This window comes from Protopterus annectens, chromosome 1.part2, assembly GCF_019279795.1.
Source record: "Protopterus annectens isolate FY-2018-M chromosome 1.part2, PAN1.0, whole genome shotgun sequence".
NCBI lineage: Eukaryota > Metazoa > Chordata > Ceratodontiformes > Protopteridae > Protopterus > Protopterus annectens.
The window spans coordinates 119,779,427-119,793,062 of NC_056727.1; the positions used below are offsets into that span (position 1 = coordinate 119,779,427).

At 44.0% G+C, this 13,636-nt stretch overlaps 1 protein-coding gene across 1 annotated transcript in view; it reads left to right on the forward strand.

Annotated features, from left to right (window-relative positions):
- Positions 1-13,636, forward strand: part of RTN4 (reticulon 4) — a 250,703-nt gene that overhangs the window by 93,007 nt on the left and 144,060 nt on the right. The window lies entirely within an intron of this gene.

The window sequence follows — 13,636 nt, forward strand, 5'->3', positions numbered from 1 at the left end:
AAATCTTGACTCTTTTTTTTCTTTAAGTAGGTAAGAAATAGAGCAGTGTCCGGAAGCTGTAACATTCACTAATTTATTTTGCTTCTCCTTTGAGTGAGTTAGTTCCACTGGGCCAGTGCCTTCTTTCCATGGGAGACCTAAAGTGATTGCCTACAGCACCAGGAATATTCCTTCACTCTTTTCATTAAGTGCTATGGGTTCTTCTACAGCCACCTGAGCTACTACCAACTCTGGCAAATGTGATCTCAGTTTCATCTCATCTAAAGGATGGCATACTTAAGAGTGCAATACTTCCCTTTTGGTACACAGCAGTGCAGAGAATGGAAAGTGCCAAAGCAAGGGAAGCATTCTGATATGGGGGCATTAATAAGTACAGTCTATTTGGATATACACGTGTTTTACAGCTGTTAACTGGGTAAGAGGTTTTTTGAATACTTGGTTCAGGCTAGCCACTTTCCAGCTTAAGGGACAGTAACAAGTGCTTAAAACAATACCTGATTTCAAGGCCAGAAAGTTTTATTTGTGGCCAGAAACCATTCAGTGAAGAGCATTAAAAGCATGGCTCTAAGTGCTTTTTTAAATTGGGACATCTTTATTTTATTTTTGTTTAACCAAAGTAGAACACTGATCGAGATGAGCAATTTTCAGGTTCAGCCTGGTAGTAAACAACAAACAAAAACATCTGTTATATAAAAGTTAACAAGGATTGCATTGATTGAGATGAGATGAAACACACAAGGTTAAGATTCATGAAAAAAAAATCTCCAGAAAGGAGAGGAAGTTATTTTGAGAGGATCTGTGAATAAGGGATTTACCATTTTACAGAATTCCCTTAAAATTAACATAATGTAGTGTGAAGGTCTTTTTCAATACCTGTTCTGAGTGCTGATAATTAATGAATAGATGCATATTTGAACTGTGCATTTTTGAATTTTAATTTGCAGCAGTTTTCTTTCAGATAGTGAGGCATACATACTAATGGTCTGGCTCATATTTTGTGTAAACATATTGATTGATATATAACAGTTGATTAGTATTTGGCTGAGGCTTTGTGTTTCATTTAACGGGTCTAGTTTGGTTATTGTAAGTCAGGTTAATACCCATAATATGATGCAGCCAAGTTAATAGGGATTTATGCATGGTGTAGAGACCTTTATCTGTTTAAAATTTTGGTGCCTGAATTAAACAAGAGTTTTCAGGTTGCTATTGAGATGACACTGAGCATGAATTTTTATATTTGTTGATATCCAGCCTTCATTTTCAAAATTCTTTCAGGTAATTACTGGGCTTGAGCATCTCTGTGGATATCCGTAAGATGGATCTAGCCCAGGGGTCTGCAACCTGTGGCTCTTCCATCCCTCTGCAGTGGCTCCCTGTGGCTCTTCCATCCCTCTGCAGTGGCTCCCTGTGGCTCTTCCATCCCTCTGCAGTGGCTCCCTGTAGCTTTGAAAAATATATAAACACATCGAGCGATCCCCTGGTGGCAGCAGCATCTCCTGAAAGGTTTCCATACCTCTCAAAAGTCTTACCGCAAGAAATCTGGACAGAGCCACAAATAAAAAGGAACAAAAATAGAGATGGACTTTAAATATTGCTCTTATAAACTCAAACTTGCTAGAATAATATTTCTGTTGACATGCATTTTCCACACAGATTTTTGCAGAATGTCCCGACTTTTGCCTCATATTTTCAGTCTGTTTCTCATAAAATTGTGGTTTTCTGGCAAATCATTGCAAGCTGAAGTCTGAAAAAAATAAACAGACATTTGAGTTTCAGACTTTTGCCTCATTTTCAGTCTGTTTCTCATAAAATTGTGGTTTTCTAGCAAATCATTGCAAGCTGAAGTCTGAAAAAATGGACATTTGAGTTTGACTTCATACCCTTCAGAAAATTCAAGCTAATGCAAAATCTGTTCTATCAACTTTCTAAGTTTGTAAGAGCAGTATTTAAAAAGTGTTCTATTTTTGGGCCTTTGTGCCCCACTATTTATAGCTTTCTCCAGATTTCTTGTTCTAAGAGGTAAAAAGATGTGACACACACAGCGATCAAGCAATCCCAACAAAGGAACAAAAATGGGGACAGAGTATAAGCTTAATTCTTTTATATTTAGTATAATAACTATGCATAAAACTTTATATGCTGTGTTATCTTCATTTTAGGGTCAAATAGGTTTTGTGGCTCCTGGTGAATTTTATTTGGTGGGAGGGGCCAAAATGGCTCTTTTGATAGTGAAAGTTGCAGATCCCTGATCTAGCCAATGAAGCATGTTCTCAGTGTTGGTGTGCGAGTACAGCTGAGATTAAGAGCCAAGCCTTCCCTTTTCACTGAACAAAAGTTATTTTGAAATGCCGTCCTAGGTTTTTTAGTGTACTGGAAAAAATGCAAGTAGCTGCTTAATCTGTTTTACAAAAGGAGAGGAAATAAAAAGGAATTTGAATGGCAAATATATTTGGATGTGTGTGTCCCGTAAGACCACTTTGGTCATTAATTTTTGCAGAAAACTGATTACCATAAAACCACTGAGTTGATCTCGTCATAACTGGGTTATGGAACCAAAATTGTCTCTGCTTGCATGCAAACTCGGATTTATACCAGTTGATATCAATTTAGGATTCATGGTCACATAAAAGGGTAAAGGTAGAGAGGTTAGTGTTGAAGCTTTTCTGTTATAATGGAAATTTGATGGCCTAGTAAACAAAGTATTTCAGAAAGAATAGCTGCTTCAGAATAGACTGCAAAGTGGGAATTTCATCTGTAGATGGAGACTTTATTTTTGTTCTGTGTATAGGCTAAAAAGCTAGTATAGCCTAATTTTCTCTAATTCATGGTGTATTAGCTGATGCAAAAGTAAAGGAGCACTGAGTAATTGTTTCATACCTTCACTGATAGAATTAGACTGAAATCTATAAATTGCCCATTTCTGTTGTGCTTGCAAAATTTAATTTGCAACAAGCAGTGTCAAAAGCTTTTTCTAAGTCTAAACTTATTAGTCTTCCCTGAATGGAATTGGATGCTTGCTTAATTAGAAGCAGATGTTCATCGTGTTACACTGCTGCAGTCATCACACTTGGGTTATCTGCCGTCAGGCGGTCCCGCAGCCGGCCTGAGTTCCAAAGTCTTGGTCCAGCGTCGGTTGCGGTCACTTCTTCCCTGACGTCAGTGCAACAGGGGTATAAAAGAGGCAGCCGACACCATTTTCTTCAGTCTTTCTTGCCGCGCGGTGCCTGAAGCAGAAGCAGTTCGCAAGTGCCGGTCGGCCAACTCCTGACATTTTCAAATCGAATTTCAGACCAGTCTTCAATAAAGCTAAGTACCCCGTTGGGGAATCTTTTCTTGCCTCAGACCAATGTCAGAAAAAGTTAATTGCATTTCTTGTGGAAAGCAAATACCTCATAAGGATTTTCATTCTTATTATATTCCTTGCCTAGGCCCATACCACGACGTCACAGGTTATTGGTTTTGTGCTAGGTTTAACAAACTATTAAACGTCGGTTTGATTTCACCCGACATTATTTTGGTAGAAAATGTAATTACACCATGCCGTTGGAGCAACCGACGACCGGGATGCATAAAAAGCGCAAAGATAAGGACAGGCAGCAGAGACCCAAACCAGACACCGAGGCCTCTGCTAGGCCAGTCGCCGGTTCTCCAGATGTCCTTCAAGGATGCATCTGCAGTAATCACATATGGGTTGTCCTGCCTCAGGCAGCCCTTCGGTCGGCTGGATTCCAAAGTCTGGGTCCGGCATCGGCTGATGTCACCCTTTCCCCGACATCACAGCGCCTGGGGTATAAAAGCGGCAGCCGACGCCATCTTCCTCAGTCTGTCTTGCCGCGTGGTGCCCGAAGCAGAAGCAGTGCGCAAGTGCCGGTCGGCCAGCTCCTGTAAATTCGCTATCCGAAGACTTCAAAAGCTAAGTACCCCGTTGGGGACTCTTTCTTGCCTCAGCCGATGTCAGAAAAAGTTAATAATTGTTTAACTTGTGGGAAACAAATACCTCATAAGGATTTCCACTCTTATGGTCTTCCTTGCTTAGGCCCAGACCACGACGTCTCGGCCTGTTCTGCCTGCGCTTCCTTCAACCGACGCACTTTTAGACGTCTGTCGGAGTTCGCAGAAGTTTTTTGGGGATAGTTTTGCTTACAAAATGCCGTAGGAAACCCAGACATCACATTTAATTAAGAAACGGAAAGACAAGGACCGACACGCGGGCCGCGGTTTCGGTTGAAACCGCGGCTAGGCCTACCGCGAGTGTCTCGGCTGATACTGAGTCCTTGGAACTTCCGAACCCTGAAATATTAAAACCGACGGCCTCGGCCCCGGAGACTTCTACCGAGTCGGTTACAGAATTGCCTTCCGAAACTGGTGTATTGGAATCTTCCGACACCATACCTTTAGACAAAACTACACCAGCACGTGGTGCAGCCAGGCCTCCTGCATCCATGTCTATTAAGGCCTTCACCAGGGCTAAAGCTGCAAAACACTCCAAGGCCATGCCTCCCAGAGTTCTCCCTCGGGGACCTTCTTCTAGTTCTCAGATTCTAACTTTAGCAGAGGATCTTGTATCCTTAATTAGGGGTTCTCAGCCTCATCCGGACAGGGGCTCCCAACCCCCTCTAGACAAAAGGCCCAGGATGGATCCTCCTGATCCCCTTTCCTCAGAGGAGGCCTCTGATGGCTCGGAGCACTCTGACTACCAGGAGGAGGCTTATTCTGCCTACGAGGATTCGGATGCAGAGGAATCTATTCCTTCGGTCTCCCCTCCTGAAGAGCTGTCCTTTGGGGAGACCCTTCACACTGAGAGAGCATTTCAAATGGCAGGGCCAGGAATATTCTGATTCCTGTTTTAAATGCGATTGATGATGTATACTCTGACTCTATCTAGTATGACCCCTGACACTCTGCCTCCGGCCCCTGTTAAGCCCAATAGGTATTACAGAGTCCCGGACATACATAATTTTCTTTATAAGGCCCACTCTGCTGACCCTGAAACTATTTCACAGGGCCCTAAAGGGGTTGCAGCTGTTACTAAGAACCCACTCCCCTCTGCAAAGGAGTCCAGGGCATTAGAGAGATGGGGTAAAAAAGTGTATACTTCTGCCACTCTTGCTATGAGGGCATTAAATTGTCAATTTCACATGATACAGTATCAAGAGTATTTGTTAGAAGAAATGCATAAGAAATTGTCTTCTTCTGAACCCTTTGACCGTAAATCCCTTCAGGATCTGGTACACAACTCCCAGCAGGTTAGCAACCACTTCTTGCAGTGTGGTTATGATGCATTGGAAGCTTCATGTAGGTTAGCAATGACAGGTGTTGTCATACGCAGGCATGCTTGGCTGAAGGAACAATCTTTGCCAGGACATGATGTTAAGGCTAAGCTTTTGGATGCTCCACTAGAAAAGCAAAAGTTATTTGGTTCCACTGCTCAAGACGTCCTAAAGAAATTTGAGGAAAAGGCAAAATCTGTACAAACAGTTAAGGATTTTCTTCATGTCCAACCGCCTAGATTCAGCAGAAACTGGCCCTCCAAGAATTGGTCTTTTCCGGACACAGAAAGATTTCAAAGGGGCAGGAACAGGCGTGCCAGAGGTAGTGGGCAAGCTAGGGGCTCCTACAGAGGCCGTCAATGGCAGCCTCCAATCCAGGCAGGCAGTTCAGGACCTGCAACTGCTGCACAAGGACAGACTCAATGACTTTGCTTTGACTCCACCAACCAGGGCTCAATTAGAAGCACCTTTGGGCGGAAAGCTTTCTTTATTCTCAAGAAATTGGCACAACATTACAAGAGACAAATGGACACTCCAAATAATAGACAATGGATACAGGTTCCATTTCCACACATTGCCAAAAAAGGCATGCCAGGTCTGCCACCAAATCAAAGGGCAGAGGCTTTGAAACAAATCTCAAACTTACTACAAATGAAAGCCATAGAAAAAGTTCCTATTTCAGAACAAGGCCAAGGATTTTACTCCAGGCTATTCCTTGTTCCAAGAAAAGAGCATCCATGGAGACCAATTCTCGACTTGTCCGCACTGAATACTTATCTCATTGTGCCAAAATTCAAAATGCTGACACTACAGCAACTCCTTCCCATGCTGGGCAAGGGGTCTTGGCTGGTTACTCTAGACCTCAAGGAGGCATACCTGCATGTCCCTATCGGACAAAGTTGCAGAAGATACCTCAGATTTCTTGCAGGGTCAGAGCATTATCAATTCTCAGCATTGCCCTTTGGCTTATCTACTCCGCCCAGAGTACTCACGAAATGCCTGGCATCAGTAATAGCACACTGCAGACTCCAGGGGATTCAAATCTACCCATATCTGGACGACTGCCTTATACAAGCGGACAACCAACAAACTTTGATAAAGGACTTAAATTATGCCATCAATCTTCTACAGGCCTTGGGATATACAGTCAACATGCACAAATCAAGACATGTTCCATCCCAAAGAATAACCTTTCTGGGTGCGGATCTAGATACAACCACCCAAATGGCTTATCTCACAGAAGAAAAAGTCAGCTACCGGATTACTTCAAGAATCTGACAACAATTCCACCTGACTGCATGGAAAATTCTGCAGGCCCTGGGTTACATGGCATCCTGTATTCTTTTGATTCCACAAGCAAGGCTACATATGAGAAAGCTACAGTGGTACCTAAGGAGTTTATGGACTCAGCACAGTCACAGTTTGGAAGCGTTAATCCCACTCATTCCATGCCTTCACAAGGAATTTCTGTGGTGGGCTCAGGCCAGCCAGTCCAACAGAGGGTTGCCCTTCACAAAAACCTCCCAAACCATTACAACAGATGCTTCAGACCTAGGTTGGGGAGCACACATGGAGGGCAGAGGTATCCAAGGACAGTGGTCACGAAAGGAGCTACGCATGCACATAAATCAAAAAGAAATGCTAGCAGTGATGCATGCAATCGAGGCCTTCAAAATCTTTCTGCATCAAGGCCATCTACTAAGTACAGACAACACCACAGTTATGTGGTACATAAACAAGCAAGGAGGTACCCATTCTTACCCTCTTTGCAGACTGGCAATGAACCTATGGGATCTTTCGTTGAAACTCAATATACAGCTACAAGCTCAGTTTGTGCCAGGGAAGGACAATACACTGGCGGACAGCTTAAGCAGAATTATCATGGATGCACACGAATGGATGCTGCACCCAGACATTTTCTGACAGATAACACAATCCTGGGGGAGCCCGGACATAGATCTATTTGCATCCCCCCACAATCATCAACTGAAGAAATTCTGCTCAAGGACATACCACCCACAAGCGTGGAAAGTGGACAGCTTTCAGCTGGAGAAATCTGACAGTGTATGCATTTCCTCCTATTCCATTAATGACCAAGGTGTTACTGAAGATCAGGACAGAGCAGCAAAAGTGATCCTGATAGCTCCGGACTGGCCAAGACAGCACTGGTACCCACTGCTAAGGAGCATGTCACGTACGAAACCATGGCACCTACCTCTATGGCCACTTCTACTGACACAGCACAGATACAAAACTCTACATTCCAACCTGAAAACATTGCAACTAACAGCGTGGAGAATACCTTGACTCCTCCTCAGGATAAGCTATCACAGAGAGTGAAGAATATTATTATGGAAGCTCGCCGCCCTTCCACAGGGAAGGCATATTCAGCAAAATGGAAAAGATTTCTCATCTGGAACACCACAAAGGGCCTAGATGTGACATTGATGAACATGGCACATATCCTGGAATATTTGGCAGAAATGTTCCACAATGGGCTGTCTTACTCTTCTATTAAGATTCATGCTTCAGCAATTTCAGCAGAGTACAATACTGATCCACCTGTCTTTTCTCATCCTCTCCTAAGACAGTTTCTAAGAGGAATTAAAAACATCAAACCTCCTAGGAAACCACCTCTACCTGCTTGGGACCTTAACTACGTGTTGGAAAAAACCAACACTGCCTCCATTTGAACCAGCAGCATCTGCAGATCTACAGTACCTTTCATGGAAGACTGCTTTCCTTCTGGCAATAACCTCAGCAAGAAGGGTTTCGAAATTGCAGGCCCTGATGGCAGTTCAGCCATTTATTATTTTTCACCAGGACAGAGTTTCATTAAGAACTAATCCTACTTTTATGCCAAAGGTGGTATCCAGGGTTTCATTGAATCAAGCCATTCACTTGCCTACCACCTTCCCAAATCCACAAAACAAAGGGGAGAAACTGCTGCACACCCTGGACATTCACAGACAGTTGCGCTACTACTTGGATAGAACTAAAGGTTTCAGGAAAACTGACCAGCTGCTGGTAGCATATGCTGCTGGTACTCAAGGAAAAGCAATTTCCAAACAGACAATTTCAAAATGGATAGGAAATTGCATCCGCTTTTGTTACTCATTTCATGGAAAGACTGTACCAGCTAACATTAGACCTCATTCTACGAGAGCCACAGCCACCTCCACAGCCTTCTTAAGAGGGGTGGCTACAAAAGACATTTTAGAAGCTGCCACATGGAGCTCCATGCATAAATTTGCCAAGCATTACAGTTTACCTTTATATTCCAGATCCAGAGCAGGCTTTGCTTCGGCTGTCCTGCAGGGTATCTTAGCTACACCATCCTTTTCCTAGTACCTCCACCCCCAGATTGGCTATGGTATTCTACCCATATGTGATGACTGCAGATGCATCCTTGAAGGACATAGTACAGTTTTGTACCTACCATAAATGTAGATGTCCGATAGGTATGCATCTGCAGTCAGGTTTACCCTCCCTCCTTCCCCTCTGTGGTATTCCTAGGGTGCTTTCCTCTCTATTAGCTAGCTGAGGGGGTATTCCTAGGGTGCTTTCCTCTCTATTAGCTAGCTGGGGGGATCTATTATGGTGTATTTGTTTTTATATATATGTATATATTTTTGCAAATGTTTGGATTTTTTATTGCATTTTCCAAATTTAGCCTTCCTAGAGGGCACCTGGCATCTGGGGCAAGAAAAACTGAGGAAGATGGCGTCGGCTGCCACTTTTATACCCCAGGCGCTGTGACGTCTGGGAAAGGGTGACATCAGCCGATGCCGGACCCAGACTTTGGAATCCGGCTGACCGAAGGGCTGCCTGAGGCAGGACAACCCATATGTGATGACTGCAGATGCATACCTATCGGACATCTACATTTATGGTAGGTACAAAACTGTACTTTTTCAGTGAGGTGCCTACACAGCCCCTGACTACCGCTGATTTAGAACCCCAGGCTGCATCAGACTCCCAAGCGGAGATTGCAGGGCCTCCAGAGCCTTTATCTTTAGGCCCTTCCGACTCCATTGCGCAAGGGGATTCTGGTGTAGTTGAAAGGCCTTCAGTTGCTGAAGGTGTCTTCAGACCGACTACACTTGCTATAAAATCCTATGCAAAGCTGAAAAGTCCTTTAAAAGTAAGGAAGCCTGTACAGCAGTCTCCAGTACAAGGCCCCATGCCTAAGAAACAGATGCTTAAGATGGCTGAAGACTTAATTACCCTAATCAGGGGTTCCCATCCCCCTCCTGACAAAAGGCCTAGACAGGAGGAGGACTGCGCTTCGTCTGACTAGGTTTCCATTTCTTCGGATTCTTCTGAGGAACAGGAGTACTCCTTTCCCCCTTATGAAGACTCTGATGCTGAAGAGTCTATTCCTTCAGCATCTCCCCCAGAAGACCACTCTTTTGGGGAAACTTTACATACCAAGAGGGAACATTTCCACTGGGAAGGCCAGGATTACTCTGATTCTAAGAAAAGGCTCCGAGAGTTCCTTTTACTACCCCAACACAGACCCCTTGCTATTCCACCTGTGTTTAAACATTGTGGATGATGTTTATTCAGAATCTAGCCTTAACCCAGATTCATTACCTCTTGCACCAGCCAGACCAGACAGATACTACAGAGTCCCTGACTCACACAAATTCCTATATAAAAGCCCTGTTGCTGACCCAGAAACCATTTCCCAGGGTCCCAAAGGGGTTAAGGCATCTATTGCTAAAACTCTTGTACCCTCTGAAAGGGATTCTAGAGCACTGGACAGATGGGGAAAGAAAGTATATACCTCAGCTACTCTAGCTATGAGGGCCTTAAATTGCCAGTTTCACATGCTGAAATATCAACAATATTTGATGCCTCAGTTAAAACAAAAAATGCTCACACATACAGAGCAGCCTGATTACAAGAAAATGCAAGATGTGTTGCAGCAGCAGAAGTGGGAAGACGTACTTTGTAATGTGGATTTGATTCATGGGAAGCTTCTTGTAGAGCAGCAGTAACAGGGTCTGTCATTCGTAGGCATGCCTGGTTAAAAGATCAAACTTTACCTGATCATGTTAAAGCAAAGTTATTGGATGCACCTTTACAGCAGGATGTTTTATTTGGTGTGAAAGCAGAAGAGGTTTTAAAGAAAATGGAGGATAAGGCAAAATCTATGCAGGTTCAACCCCCTCATTTCAGCAGAAATTGGCCAACCAAAAACTGGTCCTTTCCAACTTCTGACAGACCGCAGAGGGGCAAATACAGATGCCCAAGGGGCAGAGGTCAGCCACAAGGCTCTTACAAGCCTCGACAATGGGGTGCCACAACCCAGAAAGGAGGAGAAGACAGGTCTCAAACTTTCAGAAGACAATCACAATGGCTTACCCCTCTTGGCAGCTCCCTTGGGAGGAAAACTTGCACTTTTTGCAGGCAATTGGCACATCATCACAAAAGACAAATGGGTCCTAAATATTGTATCTCAGGGATACAGGTTCCACTTTTACACTTTACCAAGGATAAAAGGAATGCCAAACCTGCCACCAAATCAATGGGCAGAGGCTCAGACAAATTACAGCACTCATGGACATGAGAGCCATTCAACAGGTTCCTACACAGGAACAAGGACCATGATTTTACTCAAGACTCTTTCTGGTTCTCCGAAAGGACAAAGCCTGGAGACCCATTCTGGACCTTTCAATTCTAAACACATACCTGGAAGTACCCAAATGCAAGATGCTCACACTACAGCAACTTCTTCCCATGCTGGGCAAGAAGGCTTGGCTAGTAACGTTGGACCTCAAGGAGGCATACCTGCATGTCTCTCTCAGACAAAATTGCAGAAGATGCCTCCGATTTATAGCGGGTTCAACTCATTACCAATTCTCTGCACTGCCCTTAGGCTTATCTACTGCGCCCAGGGTCTTCACAAAATGCCTGGCACCAGTAATTGCATACTGCAGACAAAGAGGAATTCAAATGTATCCATACCTGGACGACTGCCTTATTCAAGCACAAAGAAAGGACATTCTTTTAAAACATCTGGCGTTTGTAAGAAACCTACTAAGTTGCCTAGGGTACACCACAAACGAAGTCAAAACTAGTGCCCTCACAAGAGATAATATTCTTGGGTGCCAGCTTAAATACAATGGCCCAGATGGCTTACCTCACCAGACAAGCAAGGCCAACTGACTCAATACTTCAAAATGATGGCAACAAAGACCCAACTCCCTGCAAAAAAATTCTGCAGGCCTTCGGATTCATGGCATCTTGCATACTACTAATTCCATATGCCAAACTGCATATGAGGAAATTACAATGGTACCTGAAAAGCGTATGGACTCAACACAGCCACAGCTTGGAAATAATACCACTCATTCCCTGCCTTCAACAGGAGTTTCTATGGTGGGCTCAGGCATGTCACCTCAACAAGGGTCAGCCTTTCACCTTACCCACAGCCAGGCAAACAATAACAGATTCATCGGATTATGCCTGGGGAGCACACACGGCAGGACAGTGTATTCAGGACAAATGGTCTGAAGATCAAATGCGTCTCCACATCAATCAGAGATTCTAGCTGTACAAAATGCCCTAACAGCTTTCAAGGACCTCCTGCATCCAGGACAACTTATGCTGAAAAATGGAAAAGATTCTGTGCCAGGAACCAGTCTCGAGGGATGAGCACAGCAGCGCCCAATTTACTCCAGATTTTACAGTACTTAACTGAGATGCTTCACAAGGGCCTGTCTTTTTCATCCATTAAAATCCACGCCTCAGCCATTTCAGCTCATTATAACATAGAACCTCCCCTCTTCTCTCATCCACTGCTCAAGCAGTTCCTCAGAGGGGCCAGAAATTTGAGACCACCCAGGAGAGCTCCAACCCCAGCATGGGACCTTAACTTTGTTTTGGAGAAACTCGCACTCTACCTCCTTTCGAGCCAGCTGCTACTGCGGACTTAAAATTTCTTTCTTTGAAAATAGCTTTCTTTTTGGCAATCACTTCAGCTAGAAGGGTATCTGAATTACAGGCATTTTACCTGATTTTGGCCTAGCACTCAAGTGTGAGGTCATTTATTGCACTGTTGTGATTATTTTGCTGCTTGTGTATCTCTGCTACCTTTAAACAACAAAAAAAAAAAATCTTGCTTTTTTCCTACTTTCTGAAAGTTAAAGTCCAGTTACAGATTTGCTGTTCTGAACTGTTTGGAAGTTTCTAGAAGGCCAGTGCTTGCTTGGGTTAAAGGGAAGTCTCTGTGTTCACCAGTGGGAGTGGTTAACACTGAACAGCCTGCCTGTCCCTGGAGGAGTGGTTACTGCCTAGAAGCTGTAGTTTTATTGGCCATTTTGGGTCAATTCTAAACTCCTTGATCTCTCTCTCTTAAAACCCTACAACTCTCTTTTTGCATGGTTTTGCGCACTGAGCAGCATCGGGCAGCGCCGCCTAAACAGGTTTAAACTATTCCAGGCTCCACAAAGTCTACTCTTCACTTTTTCCCTTGGAACTGTTCAAATTCTCATCACTCTATTCTTTCTAAAGCCTTGCACTTGCTCAGCTCTTATGAGGAAACACTAAGTAACTAAAGCACTACACCCTCCTCTACTTCTCATAAGTAGTAGCCCTCCCGATTGGTCCTTCCTGATAGTGAAAAATCAGTTCCCTTCCCTAATCTGATCAGTAAAATACCCGTTCCCTATACTAATCTGGTATGTCCAAGGGTCATTTTCAAGGTTACTCTCCAGTCCAGCTGGTGAATATGGGAATTTTGAGGCAATGTTACAATTGCCTTATGTACACAGACAACCCTCTCCTCCTTCCAACAAACTCTAATACATGTGAGAGATGCAGTTACACAGCCAAACTGGAGGCAGAGCTCTCTCAACCCAAGACTGGCACAGTCAGTCAGGAGGAAAAGGTAACCACCCACACCACAAATCCAGTCTCACACAGACCTATTGCATCTGCATACCAAACACATAAACACACAAAAACATACTCGGAGGCTCTAAATAAAAATCTGCCTAAACAGCAAAGACCTCCTAAGCAGATATCCAAGCAACAGCCACCCCTCAACAATAGCCACAAATCACATCTCACAAAATCAGTGTGCCTCACAGCCACAGCCCTTAAGGCCAAACACACCAAATACACTTGTTATAGGGGACTCTATTGTCCGGCACACTGACGTCCCGCTCACCAGACTGAACAAGAAGGTCACTGTAAGCTGCCTGTCGGGTGCCAGGATCCTCCACATAACGCAAGCACTCAGGTCACTCCGAAGCAAGTACAAGTATGACTCCGTCATTGTCCATGCTGGTGTGAATGACGTGAGACGTACCTCCCTGGGCTACATGAAAAGAGACATAGAGGAGCTCTCTGACCAT